The 18261-nt window shown below is 49.2% G+C and overlaps 1 protein-coding gene across 5 annotated transcripts in view; it reads left to right on the top strand.

Annotated features, from left to right (window-relative positions):
* The window catches only part of LOC134536595 (gastrula zinc finger protein XlCGF57.1-like), a 256297-nt gene that overhangs the window by 114338 nt on the left and 123698 nt on the right, over positions 1-18261 (top strand). The gene's annotated exons all lie outside the window — the stretch shown is intronic.

Raw genomic sequence — 18261 nt, 5'->3', positions numbered from 1 at the left:
AACACTGGTGAGTACACTGGTCCTATAGTAGCCAACACTAGTGAGTTTGTGGTCCTTCAGTAGCCAACACTAGTGAGTTCTCTGGTTCTACAGTGGCTAACACTAGTGAGTTTGTGGTCCTACAGTAGCCAACACTGGTGAGTCTTGTGGTCCTTCAGTAGCCAACACTAGTGAGTCTTGTGGTCCTTCAGTAGCCACCACTGGTGAGTCTTGTGGTCCTTCAGTAGCCAACACTGGTGAGTTTGTGGTCCTTCAGTAGCCAACACTAGTAAGTTCTCTGGTTCTACAGTGGCTAACACTAGTGAGTTTGTGGTCCTTCAGTAGCCAACACTAGTGAGTCCTCTGGTATTACTGTAGTCACCACTGGTGAGTCATGTGGTCCTTCAGTAGCCAACACTGGTGAGTACACTAGTCCTACAGTAGCCAACACTAGTGAGTTTGTGGTCCTTCAGTAGCCAACACTAGTGAGTTCTCTGGTTCTACAGTGGCTAACACTAGTGAGTTTGTGGTCCTTCAGTAGCCAACACTGGTGAGTCTTGTGGTCCTTCAGTAGCCAACACTAGTGAGTCCTGTGGTCCTACAGTAGCCAACACTAGTAAATTCTCTGGTTCTACAGTGGCTAACACTAGTGAGTTTGTGGTCCTTCAGTAGCCAACACTAGTGAGTCCTCTGGTCTTACTGTAGTCACCACTGGTGAGTCCTGTGGTCCTACAGTAGCCAACACTGGTGAGTCTTGTGGTCCTACAGTAGCCAACACTAGTGAGTCTTGTGGTCCTTCAGTAGCCAACACTGGTGAGTCTTGTGGTCCTACAGTAGCCAACACTAGTGAGTCTTGTGGTCCTTCAGTAGCCAACACTGGCGAGTCTTGTGGTCCTACAGTAGCCAACACTAGTGAGTCTTGTGGTCCTTCAGTAGCCAACACTGGTGAGTCTTGTGGTCCTACAGTAGCCAACACTAGTGAGTCTTGTGGTCTTACAGTAGCCAACACTAGTGAGTCTTGTGGTCCTTCAGTAGCCAACACTGGTGAGTCTTGTGGTCCAACAGTAGCCAACACTAGTGAGTCTTGTGGTCCTTCAGTAGCCAACACTGGTGAGTCTTGTGGTCCTACAGTAGCCAACACTAGTGAGTCTTGTGGTCCTTCAGTAGCCAACACTGGTGAGTCCTGTGGTCCTTCAGTAGCCAACACTGGTGAGTCTTGTGGTCCTTCAGTAGCCAACACTGGTGAGTCCTGTGGTCCTTCAGTAGCCAACACTGGTGAGTCTTGTGGTCCTACAGTAGCCAACACTAGTGAGTCTTGTGGTCCTTCAGTAGCCAACACTAGTGAGTCTTGTGGTCCTTCAGTAGCCAACACTGGTGAGTCCTGTGGTCCTTCAGTAGCCAACACTGGTGAGTCTTGTGGTCCTACAGTAGCCAACACTAGTGAGTCTTGTGGTCCTTCAGTAGCCAACACTAGTGAGTCCTCTGGTCTTACTGTAGTCACCACTGGTGAGTCCTGTGGTCCTACAGTAGCCAACACTGGTGAGTCTTGTGGTCCTACAGTAGCCAACACTAGTGAGTCTTGTGGTCCTTCAGTAGCCAACACTGGTGAGTCTTGTGGTCCTACAGTAGCCAACACTAGTGAGTCTTGTGGTCCTTCAGTAGCCAACACTGGCGAGTCTTGTGGTCCTACAGTAGCCAACACTAGTGAGTCTTGTGGTCCTTCAGTAGCCAACACTGGTGAGTCTTGTGGTCCTACAGTAGCCAACACTAGTGAGTCTTGTGGTCTTACAGTAGCCAACACTAGTGAGTCTTGTGGTCCTTCAGTAGCCAACACTGGTGAGTCTTGTGGTCCAACAGTAGCCAACACTAGTGAGTCTTGTGGTCCTTCAGTAGCCAACACTGGTGAGTCTTATGGTCCTACAGTAGCCAACACTAGTGAGTCTTGTGGTCCTTCAGTAGCCAACACTGGTGAGTCCTGTGGTCCTTCAGTAGCCAACACTGGTGAGTCTTGTGGTCCTTCAGTAGCCAACACTGGTGAGTCCTGTGGTCCTTCAGTAGCCAACACTGGTGAGTCTTGTGGTCCTACAGTAGCCAACACTAGTGAGTCTTGTGGTCCTTCAGTAGCCAACACTAGTGAGTCTTGTGGTCCTTCAGTAGCCAACACTGGTGAGTCTTGTGGTCCTACAGTAGCCAACACTAGTGAGTCTTGTGGTCCTTCAGTAGCCAACACTGGTGAGTCTTGTGGTCCTTCAGTAGCCAACACTGGTGAGTCCTGTGGTCCTTCAGTAGCCAACACTGGTGAGTCTTGTGGTCCTACAGTAGCCAACACTAGTGAGTCTTGTGGTCCTTCAGTAGCCAACACTGGTGAGTCTTGTGGTCCTTCAGTAGCCAACACTAGTGAGTCTTGTGGTCCTTCAGTAGCCAACACTGGTGAGTCTTGTGGTCCTACAGTAGCCAACACTAGTGAGTCTTGTGGTCTTACAGTAGCCAACACTAGTGAGTCTTGTGGTCCTTCAGTAGCCAACACTGGTGAGTCTTGTGGTCCAACAGTAGCCAACACTAGTGAGTCTTGTGGTCCTTCAGTAGCCAACACTGGTGAGTCTTGTGGTCCTACAGTAGCCAACACTAGTGAGTCTTGTGGTCCTTCAGTAGCCAACACTGGTGAGTCCTGTGGTCCTTCAGTAGCCAACACTGGTGAGTCCTGTGGTCCTTCAGTAGCCAACACTGGTGAGTTTGTGGTCCTTCAGTAGCCAACACTAGTGAGTTCTCTGGTTCTACAGTGGCTAACACTAGTGAGTTTGTGGTCCTATAGTAGCCAACACTGGTGAGTCTTGTGGTCCTTCAGTAGCCAACACTAGTGAGTCTTGTGGTCCTTCAGTAGCCACCACTGGTGAGTCTTGTGGTCCTTCAGTAGCCAACACTGGTGAGTTTGTGGTCCTTCAGTAGCCAACACTAGTAAGTTCTCTGGTTCTACAGTGGCTAACACTAGTGAGTTTGTGGTCCTTCAGTAGCCAACACTAGTGAGTCCTCTGGTATTACTGTAGTCACCACTGGTGAGTCATGTGGTCCTTCAGTAGCCAACACTGGTGAGTACACTGGTCCTACAGTAGCCAACACTAGTGAGTTTGTGGTCCTTCAGTAGCCAACACTAGTGAGTTCTCTGGTTCTACAGTGGCTAACACTAGTGAGTTTGTGGTCCTTCAGTAGCCAACACTGGTGAGTCTTGTGGTCCTTCAGTAGCCAACACTAGTGAGTCCTGTGGTCCTACAGTAGCCAACACTAGTAAATTCTCTGGTTCTACAGTGGCTAACACTAGTGAGTTTGTGGTCCTTCAGTAGCCAACACTAGTGAGTCCTCTGGTCTTACTGTAGTCACCACTGGTGAGTCCTGTGGTCCTACAGTAGCCAACACTGGTGAGTCTTGTGGTCCTACAGTAGCCAACACTAGTGAGTCTTGTGGTCCTTCAGTAGCCAACACTGGTGAGTCTTGTGGTCCTACAGTAGCCAACACTAGTGAGTCTTGTGGTCCTTCAGTAGCCAACACTGGCGAGTCTTGTGGTCCTACAGTAGCCAACACTAGTGAGTCTTGTGGTCCTTCAGTAGCCAACACTGGTGAGTCTTGTGGTCCTACAGTAGCCAACACTAGTGAGTCTTGTGGTCTTACAGTAGCCAACACTAGTGAGTCTTGTGGTCCTTCAGTAGCCAACACTGGTGAGTCTTGTGGTCCAACAGTAGCCAACACTAGTGAGTCTTGTGGTCCTTCAGTAGCCAACACTGGTGAGTCTTGTGGTCCTACAGTAGCCAACACTAGTGAGTCTTGTGGTCCTTCAGTAGCCAACACTGGTGAGTCCTGTGGTCCTTCAGTAGCCAACACTGGTGAGTCTTGTGGTCCTTCAGTAGCCAACACTGGTGAGTCCTGTGGTCCTTCAGTAGCCAACACTGGTGAGTCTTGTGGTCCTACAGTAGCCAACACTAGTGAGTGTTGTGGTCCTTCAGTAGCCAACACTGGTGAGTCTTGTGGTCCTACAGTAGCCAACACTAGTGAGTCTTGTGGTCCTTCAGTAGCCAACACTGGTGAGTACACTGGTCCTACAGTAGCCAACACTAGTGAGTTTGTGGTCCTTAAGTAGCCAACACTAGTGAGTTCTCTGGTTCTACAGTGGCTAACACTAGTGAGTTTGTGGTCCTTCAGTAGCCAACACTGGTGAGTGTTGTGGTCCTTCAGTAGCCAACACTAGTGAGTCCTGTGGTCCTACAGTAGCCAACACTAGTAAATTCTCTGGTTCTACAGTGGCTAACACTAGTGAGTTTGTGGTCCTTCAGTAGCCAACACTAGTGAGTCCTCTGGTCTTACTGTAGTCACCACTGGTGAGTCCTGTGGTCCTACAGTAGCCAACACTGGTGAGTCTTGTGGTCCTACAGTAGCCAACACTAGTGAGTCTTGTGGTCCTTCAGTAGCCACCACTGGTGAGTCTTGTGGTCCTACAGTAGCCAACACTAGTGAGTCTTGTGGTCCTTCAGTAGCCAACACTGGTGAGTCTTGTGGTCCTACAGTAGCCAACACTAGTGAGTCTTGTGGTCCTTCAGTAGCCAACACTGGTGAGTCTTGTGGTCCTACAGTAGCCAACACTAGTGAGTCTTGTGGTCCTTCAGTAGCCAACACTAGTGAGTCTTGTGGTCCTTCAGTAGCCAACACTAGTGAGTCTTGTGGTCTTACAGTAGCCAACACTAGTGAGTCTTGTGGTCCTTCAGTAGCCAACACTGGTGAGTCTTGTGGTCCTACAGTACCCAACACTAGTGAGTCTTGTGGTCCTACAGTACCCAACACTAGTGAGTCTTGTGGTCCTTCAGTAGCCAACACTGGTGAGTCTTGTGGTCCTTCAGTAGCCAACACTAGTGAGTCTTGTGGTCCTACAGTAGCCAACACTAGTGAGTCTTGTGGTCCTACAGTAGCCACCACTGGTGAGTCTTGTGGTCCTACAGTAGCCAACACTAGTGAGTCTTGTGGTCCTTCAGTAGCCAACACTGGTGAGTCTTGTGGTCCTACAGTAGCCAACACTAGTGAGTCTTGTGGTCCTTCAGTAGCCAACACTGGTGAGTCTTGTGGTCCTACAGTAGCCAACACTAGTGAGTCTTGTGGTCCTTCAGTAGCCAACACTAGTGAGTCTTGTGGTCCTTCAGTAGCCAACACTAGTGAGTCTTGTGGTCCTTCAGTAGCCAACACTAGTGAGTCTTGTGGTCCTTCAGTAGCCAACACTGGTGAGTCTTGTGGTCCTTCAGTAGCCAACACTGGTGAGTCTTGTGGTCCTACAGTAGCCAACACTAGTGAGTCTTGTGGTCCTTCAGTAGCCAACACTGGTGAGTCTTGTGGTCCTACAGTAGCCAACACTAGTGAGTCTTGTGGTCCTTCAGTAGCCAACACTGGTGAGTCTTGTGGTCCTACAGTAGCCAACACTAGTGAGTCTTGTGGTCCTTCAGTAGCCAAAACTAGTGAGTCTTGTGGTCCTTCAGTAGCCAACACTGGTGAGTCTTGTGGTCCTACAGTAGCCAACACTAGTGAGTCTTGTGGTCCTACAGTAGCCAACACTAGTGAGTCTTGTGGTCCTTCAGTAGCCAACACTGGTGAGTCTTGTGGTCCTACAGTAGCCAACACTGGTGAGTCTTGTGGTCCTACAGTAGCCAACACTCGTGAGTCTTGTGGTCCTACAGTAGCCAACACTGGTGAGTCCTGTGGTCCTACAGTAGCCAACACTGGTGAGTCTTGTGGTCCTTCAGTAGTCACCACTGGTGAGTCTTGTGGTCCTACAGTAGTCACCACTGGTGAGTCTTGTGGTCCTTCAGTAGCCAACACTGGTGAGTCTTGTGGTCCTACAGTAGCCAACACTAGTGAGTCTTGTGGTCCTTCAGTAGTCAAACTGGTGAGTCTTGTGGTCCTACAGTAGCCAACACTAGTGAGTCTTGTGGTCCTTCAGTAGCCAACACTGGTGAGTCTTGTGGTCCTTCAGTAGCCAAACACTAGTGAGTCTTGTGGTCCTACAGTAGCCAACACTAGTGAGTCTTGTGGTCCTTCAGTAGCCAACACTGGTTAGTCTTGTGGTCCTACAGTAGCCAACACTAGTGAGTCTTGTGGTCCTTCAGTAGCCAACACTGGTGAGTCTTGTGGTCCTACAGTAGCCAACACTAGTGAGTCTTGTGGTCCTTTAGTAGCCAACACTGGTGAGTCTTGTGGTCCTTCAGTAGCCTACACTAGTGAGTCTTGTGGTCCAACAGTAGCCAACACTAGTGAGTCTTGTGGTCCTACAGTAGCCAACACTAGTGAGTCTTGTGGTCCTTCAGTAGCCAACACTGGTGAGTCTTGTGGTCCTACAGTAGCCAACACTAGTGAGTCTTGTGGTCCTTCAGTAGCCAACACTGGTGAGTCTTGTGGTCCTTCAGTAGCCAACACTAGTGAGTCTTGTGGTCATACAGTAGCCAACACTAGTGAGTCTTGTGGTCCTTCAGTAGCCAACACTGGTGAGTCTTGTGGTCCTACAGTAGCCAACACTAGTGTGTCTTGTGGTCCTTCAGTAGCCAACAGTGGTGAGTCTTGTGGTCCTACAGTAGCCAACACTAGTGAGTCTTGTTGTCCTTCAGTAGCCAACACTGGTGAGTCTTGTGGTCCTTCAGTAGCCAACACTAGTGAGTCTTGTGGTCCTACAGTAGCCAACACTAGTGAGTCTTGTGGTCCTTCAGTAGCCAACACTGGTGAGTCTTGTGGTCCTACAGTAGCCAACACTGGTGAGTCTTGTGGTCCTTCAGTAGCCAACACTGGTGAGTCTTGTGGTCTTACAGTAGCCAACACTGGTGAGTCTTGTGGTCCTTCAGTAGCCAACACTAGTGAGTCTTGTGGTCCTACAGTAGCCAACACTGGTGAGTCTTGTGGTCCTTCAGTAGCCAACACTGGTGAGTCTTGTGGTCCTACAGTAGCCAACACTAGTGAGTCTTGTGGTCCTTCAGTAGCCAACACTGGTGAGTCTTGTGGTCCTACAGTAGCCAACACTAGTGAGTCTGGTGGTCCTTCAGTAGCCAACACTGGTGAGTCTTGTGGTCCTTCAGTAGCCAACACTAGTGAGTCTTGTGATCCTACAGTAGCCAACACTAGTGAGTCTTGTGGTCCTTCAGTAGCCAACACTGGTGAGTCTTGTGGTCCTACAGTAGCCAACACTAGTGAGTCTTGTGGTCCTTCAGTAGCCTACACTGGTGAGTCTTGTGGTCCTACAGTAGCCAACATTGGTGAGGCTTGTGGTCCTACAGTAGCCAACACTAGTGAGTCTTGTGGTCCTTCAGTAGCCAACACTGGTGAGTCTTGTGGTCCTACAGTAGCCAACACTAGTGAGTCTTGTGGTCCTTCAGTAGCCAACACTGGTGAGTCTTGTGGTCCTACAGTAGCCAACACTGGTGAGTCTTGTGGTCCTTCAGTAGCCAACACTGGTGAGTCTTGTGGTCCTACAGTAGCCAACACTAGTGAGTCTTGTGGTCCTTCAGTAGCCAACACTGGTGAGTCTTGTGGTCCTACAGTAGCCAACACTAGTGAGTCTTGTGGTCCTTCAGTAGCCAACACTGGTGAGTCTTGTGGTCCTTCAGTAGCCAACACTGGTGAGTCTTGTGGTCCTACAGTAGCCAACACTAGTGAGTCTTGTGGTCCTTCAGTAGCCAACACTAGTGAGTTTTGTGGTCCTTCAGTAGCGAAAACTGGTGAGTCTTGTGGTCCTACAGTAGCCAACACTAGTGAGTCTTGTGGTCCTTCAGTAGCCAACACTGGTGAGTCTTGTGGTCCTTCAGTAGCCAACACTGGTGAGTCTTGTGGTCCTACAGTAGCCAACACTGGTGAGTCTTGTGGTCCTACAGTAGCCAACACTAGTTAGTCTTGTGGTCCTTCAGTAGCCAACACTAGTGAGTCTTGTGGTCCTTCAGTAGCCAACACTGGTGAGTCTTGTGGTCCTACAGTAGCCAACACTAGTGAGTCTTGTGGTCCTTCAGTAGCCTACACTGGTGAGTCTTGTGGTCCTACAGTAGCCAACATTGGTGAGTCTTGTGGTCCTACAGTAGCCAACACTAGTGAGTCTTGTGGTCCTTCAGTAGCCAACACTGGTGAGTCTTGTGGACATAAAGTAGCCAACACTGGTGAGTCTTGTGGTCCTTCAGTAGCCAACACTGGTGAGTCTTGTGGTCCTACAGTAGCCAACACTAGTGAGTCTTGTGGTCCTTCAGTAGCCAACACTGGTGAGTCTTGTGGTCCTTCAGTAGCCAACACTAGTGAGTCTTGTGGTCCTACAGTAGCCAACACTAGTGAGTCTTGTGGTCCTTCAGTAGCCAACACTGGTGAGTCTTGTGGTCCTACAGTAGCCAACACTGGTGAGTCTTGTGGTCCTTCAGTAGCCAACACTGGTGAGTCTTGTGGTCCTACAGTAGCCAACACTGGTGAGTCTTGTGGTCCTACAGTAGCCAACACTGGTGAGTCTTGTGGTCCTACAGTAGCCAACACTAGTGAGTCTTGTGGTCCTTCAGTAGCCAACACTGGTGAGTCTTGTGGTCCTACAGTAGCCAACACTGGTGAGTCTTGTGGTCCTTCAGTAGCCAACACTGGTGAGTCTTGTGGTCCTACAGTAGCCAACACTAGTGAGTCTTGTGGTCCTTCAGTAGCCAACACTGGTGAGTCTTGTGGTCCTTCAGTAGCCAACACTGGTGAGTCTTGTGGTCCTACAGTAGCCAACACTAGTGAGTCTTGTGGTCCTTCAGTAGCCAACACTGGTGAGTCTTGTGGTCCTACAGTAGCCAACACTAGTGAGTCTTGTGGTCCTTCAGTAGCCAACACTAGTGAGTCTTGTGGTCTTACAGTAGCCAACACTAGTGAATCTTGTGGTCCTTCAGTAGCCAACACTGGTGAGTCTTGTGGTCCTTCAGTAGCCAACACTAGTGAGTCTTGTGGTCCTACAGTAGCCAACACTAGTGAGTCTTGTGGTCCTACAGTAGCCAACACTAGTGAGTCTTGTGGTCCTTCAGTAGCCACCACTGGTGAGTCCTGTGGTCCTTCAGTAGCCAACACTAGTGAGTCCTGTGGTCCTTCAGTAGCCAACACTAGTGAGTCTTGTGGTCCTTCAGTAGCCACCACTGGTGAGTCCTGTGGTCCTTCAGTAGCCAACACTGGTGAGTCTTGTGGTCCTACAGTAGCCAACACTAGTGAGTCTTGTGGTCCTTCAGTAGCCACCACTGGTGAGTCCTGTGGTCCTTCAGTAGCCAACACTAGTGAGTCCTGTGGTCCTTCGGAAACATAACATTGTGAGTCTCTTGGTCCTACAGTAGCCAACACTAGTAAATTCTCTGGTTCTACAGTGGCTAACACTATTGAGTTTGTGGTCCTACAGTAGCCAACATTAGTGAGTCTTGTGGTCCTACAGTAGCCAACACTGGTGAGTCCTCTGGTCTTACTGTAGTCACCATTGGTGAGTCCTGTGGTCCTACATTAGCCAACACTAGTGAGTCCTGTGGTCCTTCAGTAGCCAACACTGGTGAGTCTTGAGGTCCTACATTAGCCAACACTAGTGAGTCTTGTGGTCCTTCAGTAGCCAACACTAGTGAGTTTGTGGTCCTTCAGTAGCCAACACTAGTGAGTCCTCTGGTCTTACTGTAGTCACCACTGGTGAGTCCTGTGGTCCTACAGTAGCCAACACTGGTGAGTCTTGTGGTCCTACAGTAGCCAACACTAGTGAGTCTTGTGGTCCTACAGTAGCCACCACTGGTGAGTCTTGTGGTCCTACAGTAGCCAACACTGGTGAGTCCTCTGGTCTTACTGTAGTCACCACTGGTGAGTCATGTGGTCCTTCAGTAGCCAACACTGGTGAGTACACTGGTACTACAGTAGCCAACACTAGTGAGTTTGTGGTCCTTCAGTAGCCAACACTAGTGAGTTCTCTGGTTCTACAGTGGCTAACACAAGTGAGTTTGTGGTCCTTCAGTAGCCAACACTGGTGAGTCTTGTGGTCCTTCAGTAGCCAACACTAGTGAGTCCTGTGGTCCTACAGTAGCCAACACTAGTAAATTCTCTGGTTCTACAGTGGCTAACACTAGTGAGTTTGTGGTCCTACAGTAGCCAACACTGGTGAGTCCTCATTTCCTACAGTAACCAACACTGGTGAGTCTTGTGGTCCTACAGTAGCCAACATTAGTGAGTCTTGTGGTCCTACAGTAGCCAACACTGGTGAGTTCTCTGGTCTTACTGTAGTCACCACTGGTGAGTCCTGTGGTCCTACAGTAGCCAACACTAGTGAGTTTGTGGTCCTTCAGTAGCTAACACTAGTGAGTTTGTGGTCCTTCAGTAGCCAACACTAGTAAATTCTCTGGTTCTACAGTGGCTAACACTAGTGAGTTTGTGGTCCTTCAGTAGCTAACACTAGTGAGTCCTCTGGTATTACTGTAGTCACCACTGGTGAGTCATGTGGTCCTTCAGTAGCCTACACTGGTGAGTTTGTGGTCCTTCAGTAGCCAACACTAGTAAATTCTCTGGTTCTACAGTGGCTAACACTAGTGAGTTTGTGGTCCTACAGTAGCCAACACTGGTGAGTCCTCTGGTCCTACAGTAGCCAACACTGGTGAGTCTTGTGGTCCTACAGTAGCCAACACTGGTGAGTTTGTGGTCCTTCAGTAGCCAACACTAGTGAGTTCTCTGGTTCTACAGTGGCTAACACTAGTGAGTTTGTGGTCCTTCAGTAGCCAACACTGGTGAGTCTTGTGGTCCTTCAGTAGCCAACACTAGTGAGTCCTGTGGTCCTACAGTAGCCAACACTAGTAAATTCTCTGGTTCTACAGTGGCTAACACTAGTGAGTTTGTGGTCCTACAGTAGCCAACACTGGTGAGTCCTCATTTCCTACAGTAGCCAACACTGGTGAGTCTTGTGGTCCTACAGTAGCCAACATTAGTGAGTCTTGTGGTCCTACAGTAGCCAACACTGGTGAGTCCTCTGGTCTTACTGTAGTCACCACTGGTGAGTCCTGTGGTCCTACAGTAGCCAACACTAGTGAGTTTGTGGTCCTTCAGTAGCCAACACTAGTAAATTCTCTGGTTCTACAGTGGTTAACACTAGTGAGTTTGTGGTCCTTCAGTAGCTAACACTAGTGAGTCCTCTGGTATTACTGTAGTCACCACTGGTGAGTCATGTGGTCCTTCAGTAGCCAACACTGGTGAGTTTGTGGTCCTTCAGTAGCCAACACTAGTAAATTCTCTGGTTCTACAGTGGCTAACACTAGTGAGTTTGTGGTCCTACAGTAGCCAACACTGGTGAGTCCTCTGGTCCTACAGTAGCCAACACTGGTGAGTCTTGTGGTCCTACAGTAGCCAACACTGGTGAGTTTGTGGTCCTTCAGTAGCCAACACTAGTGAGTCCTGTGGTCCTACAGTAGCCAACACTAGTAAATTCTCTGGTTCTACAGTGGCTAACACTAGTGAGTTTGTGGTCCTACAGTAGCCAACATTAGTGAGTCTTGTGGTCCTACAGTAGCCAACACTGGTGAGTCCTCTGGTCTTACTGTAGTCACCACTGGTGAGTCCTGTGGTCCTACAGTAGCCAACACTAGTGAGTTTGTGGTCCTTCAGTAGCCAACACTAGTGAGTTTGTGGTCCTTCAGTAGCCAACACTAGTAAATTCTCTTGTTCTACAGTGGCTAACACTAGTGAGTTTGTGGTCCTTCAGTAGCCAACACTAGTGAGTCCTCTGGTCTTACTGTAGTCACCACTGGTGAGTCCTGTGGTCCTACAGTAGCCAACACTGGTGAGTCTTGTGGTCCTACAGTAGCCAACATTAGTGTGTCTTGTGGTCCTACAGTAGCCACCACTGGTGAGTCTTGTGGTCCTACAGTAGCCAACACTGGTGAGTCTTGTGGTCCTTCAGTAGCCAACACTTGTGAGTCTTGTGGTCCTACAGTAGCCAACATTAGTGAGTCTTGTGGTCCTACAGTAGCCACCACTGGTGAGTCTTGTGGTCCTTCAGTAGCCACCACTGGTGAGTCTTGTGGTCCTACAGTAGCCAACACTGGTGAGTCCTCTGGTCTTACTGTAGTCACCACTGGTGAGTCCTGTGGTCCTACAGTAGCCAACACTAGTGAGTTTGTGGTCCTTCAGTAGCCAACACTAGTGAGTTTGTGGTCCTTCAGTAGCCAACACTAGTAAATTCTCTGGTTCTACAGTGGCTAACACTAGTGAGTTTGTGGTCCTTCAGTAGCCAACACTGGTGAGTCTTGTGGTCCTACAGTAGCCAACACTAGTGAGTCTTGTGGTCCTTCAGTAGCCAACACTGGTGAGTCTTGTGGTCCTACAGTAGCCAACACAAGTGAGTCTTATGGTCCTTCAGTAGCCAACACTGGTGAGTCTTGTGGTCCTACAGTAGCCAACACTGGTGAGTCTTGTGGTCCTACAGTAGCCAACACTAGTGAGTCTTGTGGTCCTTCAGTAGCCAACACTAGTGAGTCTTGTGGTCCTTCAGTAGCCAACACTGGTGAGTCTTGTGGTCCTTCAGTAGACAACACTAGTGAGTCTTGTGGTCCTTCAGTAGCCAACACTAGTGAGTCTTGTGGTCCTTCAGTAGCCAACACTAGTGAGTCTTGTGGTCCTACAGTAGCTAACACTGGTGAGTCTTGTGGTCTTACAGTAGCCAACACTAGTGAGTCTTGTGGTCCTTCAGTAGACAACACTAGTGAGTCTTGTGGTCCTACAGTAGCCAACACTAGTGAGTCTTGTGGTCCTTCAGTAGCCAACACTAGTGAGTCTAGTGGTCCTTCAGTAGCCAACACGGGTGAGTCTTGTGGTCCTTCAGTAGCCAACACTAGTGAGTCTTGTGGTCCTTCAGTAGCCAACACTAGTGAGTCTTGTGGTCCTTCAGTAGCTAACACTAGTGAGTCTTGTGGTCCTTCAGTAGCCAACACTGGTGAGTCTTGTGGTCCTACAGTAGCCAACACTAGTGAGTCTTGTGGTCCTTCAGTAGCCAACACTGGTGAGTCTTGTGGTCCTACAGTAGCCAACACTAGTGAGTCTTGTGGTCCTTCAGTAGCCAACACTAGTGAGTCTTGTGGTCTTACAGTAGCCAACACTAGTGAGTCTTGTGGTCCTTCAGTAGCCAACACTGGTGAGTCTTGTGGTCCTTCAGTAGCCAACACTAGTGAGTCTTGTGGTCCTACAGTAGCCAACACTAGTGAGTCTTGTGGTCCTACAGTAGCCAACACTAGTGAGTCTTGTGGTCCTTCAGTAGCCACCACTGGTGAGTCCTGTGGTCCTTCAGTAGCCAACACTAGTGAGTCCTGTGGTCCTTCAGTAGCCAACACTAGTGAGTCTTGTGGTCCTTCAGTAGCCAACACTAGTGAGTTTGTGGTCCTACAGTAGCCAACACTAGTGAGTCCTCTGGTCTTACTGTAGTCACCACTGGGGAGTCCTGTGGTCCTTCAGTAGCCAACACTGGTGAGTCTTGTGGTCCTACAGTAGCCAACACTAGTGAGTCTTGTGGTCCTTCAGTAGCCACCACTGGTGAGTCCTGTGGTCCTTCAGTAGCCAACACTAGTGAGTCCTGTGGTCCTTCAGTAGCTAACACTGGTGAGTCTTGTGGTCCTACAGTAGCCAACACTAGTAAATTCTCTGGTTCTACAGTGGCTAACACTAGTGAGTTTGTGGTCCTACAGTAGCCAACATTAGTGAGTCTTGTGGTCCTACAGTAGCCAACACTGGTGAGTCCTCTGGTCTTACTGTAGTCACCACTGGTGAGTCCTGTGGTCCTACAGTAGCCAACACTAGTGAGTCCTGTGGTCCTTCAGTAGCCAACACTGGTGAGTCTTGTGGTCCTACAGTAGCCAACACTAGTGAGTCTTGTGGTCCTTCAGTAGCCAACACTAGTGAGTTTGTGGTCCTTCAGTAGCCAACACTAGTGAGTCCTTTGGTCTTACTGTAGTCACCACTGGTGAGTCCTGTGGTCCTACAGTAGCCAACACTGGTGAGTCTTGTGGTCCTACAGTAGCCAACACTAGTGAGTCTTGTGGTCCTACAGTAGCCACCACTGGTGAGTCTTGTGGTCCTACAGTAGCCAACACTGGTGAGTCCTCTGGTCTTACTGTAGTCACCACTGGTGAGTCATGTGGTCCTTCAGTAGCCAACACTGGTGAGTACACTGGTACTACAGTAGCCAACACTAGTGAGTTTGTGGTCCTTCAGTAGCCAACACTAGTGAGTTCTCTGGTTCTACAGTGGCTAACACTAGTGAGTTTGTGGTCCTTCAGTAGCCAACACTGGTGAGTCTTGTGGTCCTTCAGTAGCCAACACTGGTGAGTCTTGTGGTCCTTCAGTAGCCAACACTAGTGAGTCCTGTGGTCCTACAGTAGCCAACACTAGTAAATTCTCTGGTTCTACAGTGGCTAACACTAGTGAGTTTGTTGTCCTACAGTAGCCAACACTGGTGAGTCCTCATTTCCTACAGTAGCCAACACTGGTGAGTCTTGTGGTCCTACAGTAGCCAACATTAGTGAGTCTTGTGGTCCTACAGTAGCCAACACTGGTGAGTTCTCTGGTCTTACTGTAGTCACCACTGGTGAGTCCTGTGGTCCTACAGTAGCCAACACTAGTGAGTTTGTGGTCCTTCAGTAGCCAACACTAGTGAGTTTGTGGTCCTTCAGTAGCCAACACTAGTAAATTCTCTGGTTCTACAGTGGCTAACACTAGTGAGTTTGTGGTCCTTCAGTAGCTAACACTAGTGAGTCCTCTGGTATTACTGTAGTCACCACTGGTGAGTCATGTGGTCCTTCAGTAGCCAACACTGGTGAGTTTGTGGTCCTTCAGTAGCCAACACTAGTAAATTCTCTGGTTCTACAGTGGCTAACACTAGTGAGTTTGTGGTCCTACAGTAGCCAACACTGGTGAGTCCTCTGGTCCTACAGTAGCCAACACTGGTGAGTCTTGTGGTCCTACAGTAGCCAACACTGGTGAGTTTGTGGTCCTTCAGTAGCCAACACTAGTGAGTTCTCTGGTTCTACAGTGGCTAACACTAGTGAGTTTGTGGTCCTTCAGTAGCCAACACTGGTGAGTCTTGTGGTCCTTCAGTAGCCAACACTAGTGAGTCCTGTGGTCCTACAGTAGCCAACACTAGTAAATTCTCTGGTTCTACAGTGGCTAACACTAGTGAGTTTGTGGTCCTACAGTAGCCAACACTGGTGAGTCCTCATTTCCTACAGTAGCCAACACTGGTGAGTCTTGTGGTCCTACAGTAGCCAACATTAGTGAGTCTTGTGGTCCTACAGTAGCCAACACTGGTGAGTCCTCTGGTCTTACTGTAGTCACCACTGGTGAGTCCTGTGGTCCTACAGTAGCCAACACTAGTGAGTTTGTGGTCCTTCAGTAGCCAACACTAGTGAGTTTGTGGTCCTTCAGTAGCCAACACTAGTAAATTTTCTGGTTCTACAGTGGCTAACACTAGTGAGTTTGTGGTCCTTCAGTAGCTAACACTAGTGAGTCCTCTGGTATTACTGTAGTCACCACTGGTGAGTCATGTGGTCCTTCAGTAGCCAACACTGGTGAGTTTGTGGTCCTTCAGTAGCCAACACTAGTAAATTCTCTGGTTCTACAGTGGCTAACACTAGTGATTTTGTGGTCCTACAGTAGCCAACACTGGTGAGTCGTCTGGTCCTACAGTAGCCAACACTGGTGAGTCTTGTGGTCCTACAGTAGCCAACACTGGTGAGTTTGTGGTCCTTCAGTAGCCAACACTAGTGAGTCCTGTGGTCCTACAGTAGCCAACACTAGTAAATTCTCTGGTTCTACAGTGGCTAACACTAGTGAGTTTGTGGTCCTACAGTAGCCAACATTAGTGAGTCTTGTGGTCCTACAGTAGCCAACACTGGTGAGTCCTCTGGTCTTACTGTAGTCACCACTGGTGAGTCCTGTGGTCCTACAGTAGCCAACACTAGTGAGTTTGTGGTCCTTCAGTAGCCAACACTAGTGAGTTTGTGGTCCTTCAGTAGCCAACACTAGTAAATTCTCTTGTTCTACAGTGGCTAACACTAGTGAGTTTGTGGTCCTTCAGAAGCCAACACTAGTGAGTCCTCTGGTCTTACTGTAGTCACCACTGGTGAGTCCTGTGGTCCTACAGTAGCCAACACTGGTGAGTCTTGTGGTCCTACAGTAGCCAACATTAGTGAGACTTGTGGTCCTACAGTAGCCACCACTGGTGAGTCTTGTGGTCCTACAGTAGCCAACACTGGTGAGTCTTGTGGTCCTTCAGTAGCCAACACTGGTGAGTCTTGTGGTCCTACAGTAGCCAACATTAGTGAGTCTTGTGGTCCTACAGTAGCCACCACTGGTGAGTCTTGTGGTCCTTCAGTAGCCACCACTGGTGAGTCTTGTGGTCCTACAGTAGCCAACACTGGTGATTCCTCTGGTCTTACTGTAGTCACCACTGGTGAGTCCTGTGGTCCTACAGTAGCCAACACTGGTGAGTCTTGTGGTCCTACAGTAGCCAACACTGGTGAGTCTTGTGGTCTTACAGTAGCCAACACTAGTGAGTCTTGTGGTCCTTCAGTAGCCAACACTGGTGAGTCTTGTGGTCCTACAGTAGCCAACACTAGTGAGTCTTGTGGTCCTTCAGTAGCCAACACTGGTGAGTCTTGTGGTCATACAGTAGCCAACACTAGTGAGTCTTGTGGTCCTTCAGTAGCCAACACTGGTGAGTCTTGTGGTCCTACAGTAGCCAACACTGGTGAGTCTTTTGGTCCTACAGTAGCCAACACTGGTGAGTCTTGTGGTCTTACAGTAGCCAACACTAGTGAGTCTTGTGGTCCTTCAGTAGCCAACACTGGTGAGTCTTGTGGTCCTACAGTAGCCAACACTAGTGAGTCTTGTGGTCCTTCAGTAGCCAACACTGGTGAGTCTTGTGGTCCTACAGTAGCCAACACTAGTGAGTCTTGTGGTCCTTCAGTAGGCAACACTGGTGAGTCTTGTGGTCCATCAGTAGCCAACACTGGTGAGTCTTGTGGTCCTACAGTAGCCAACACTAGTGAGTCTTGTGGTCCTTCAGTAGCCAACACTGGTGAGTCTTGTGGTCCTACAGTAGCCAACACTAGTGAGTCTTGTGGTCCTTCAGTAGCCAACACTAGTGAGTCTTGTGGTCTTACAGTAGCCAACACTAGTGAGTCTTGTGGTCCTTCAGTAGCCAACACTGGTGAGTCTTGTGGTCCTTCAGTAGCCAACACTAGTGAGTCTTGTGGTCCTACAGTAGCCAACACTAGTGAGTCTTGTGGTCCTACAGTAGCCAACACTAGTGAGTCTTGTGGTCCTTCAGTAGCCACCACTGGTGAGTCCTGTGGTCCTTCAGTAGCCAACACTAGTGAGTCCTGTGGTCCTTCAGTAGCCAACACTAGTGAGTCTTGTGGTCCTTCAGTAGCCAACACTAGTGAGTTTGTGGTCCTACAGTAGCCAACACTAGTGAGTCCTCTGGTCTTACTGTAGTCACCACTGGTGAGTCCTGTGGTCCTTCAGTAGCCAACACTGGTGAGTCTTGTGGTCCTACAGTAGCCAACACTAGTGAGTCTTGTGGTCCTTCAGTAGCCACCACTGGTGAGTCCTGTGGTCCTTCAGTAGCCAACACTAGTGAGTCCTGTGGTCCTTCAGTAGCTAACACTGGTGAGTCTTGTGGTCCTACAGTAGCCAACACTAGTAAATTCTCTGGTTCTACAGTGGCTAACACTAGTGAGTTTGTGGTCCTACAGTAGCCAACACTAGTGAGTCCTTTGGTCTTACTGTAGTCACCACTGGTGAGTCCTGTGGTCCTACAGTAGCCAACACTGGTGAGTCTTGTGGTCCTACAGTAGCCAACACTAGTGAGTCTTGTGGTCCTACAGTAGCCACCACTGGTGAGTCTTGTGGTCCTACAGTAGCCAACACTGGTGAGTCCTCTGGTCTTACTGTAGTCACCACTGGTGAGTCATGTGGTCCTTCAGTAGCCAACACTGGTGAGTACACTGGTACTACAGTAGCCAACACTAGTGAGTTTGTGGTCCTTCAGTAGCCAACACTAGTGAGTTCTCTGGTTCTACAGTGGCTAACACTAGTGAGTTTGTGGTCCTTCAGTAGCCAACACTGGTGAGTCTTGTGGTCCTTCAGTAGCCAACACTAGTGAGTCCTGTGGTCCTACAGTAGCCAACACTAGTAAATTCTCTGGTTCTACAGTGGCTAACACTAGTGAGTTTGTGGTCCTACAGTAGCCAACACTGGTGAGTCTTG

This window comes from Bacillus rossius, chromosome 11 (assembly GCF_032445375.1).
Source record: "Bacillus rossius redtenbacheri isolate Brsri chromosome 11, Brsri_v3, whole genome shotgun sequence".
NCBI lineage: Eukaryota > Metazoa > Arthropoda > Insecta > Phasmatodea > Bacillidae > Bacillus > Bacillus rossius.
Note: the sequence above shows the minus strand (reverse complement) of the source record. Positions and strands in the feature narration are given on the sequence as shown.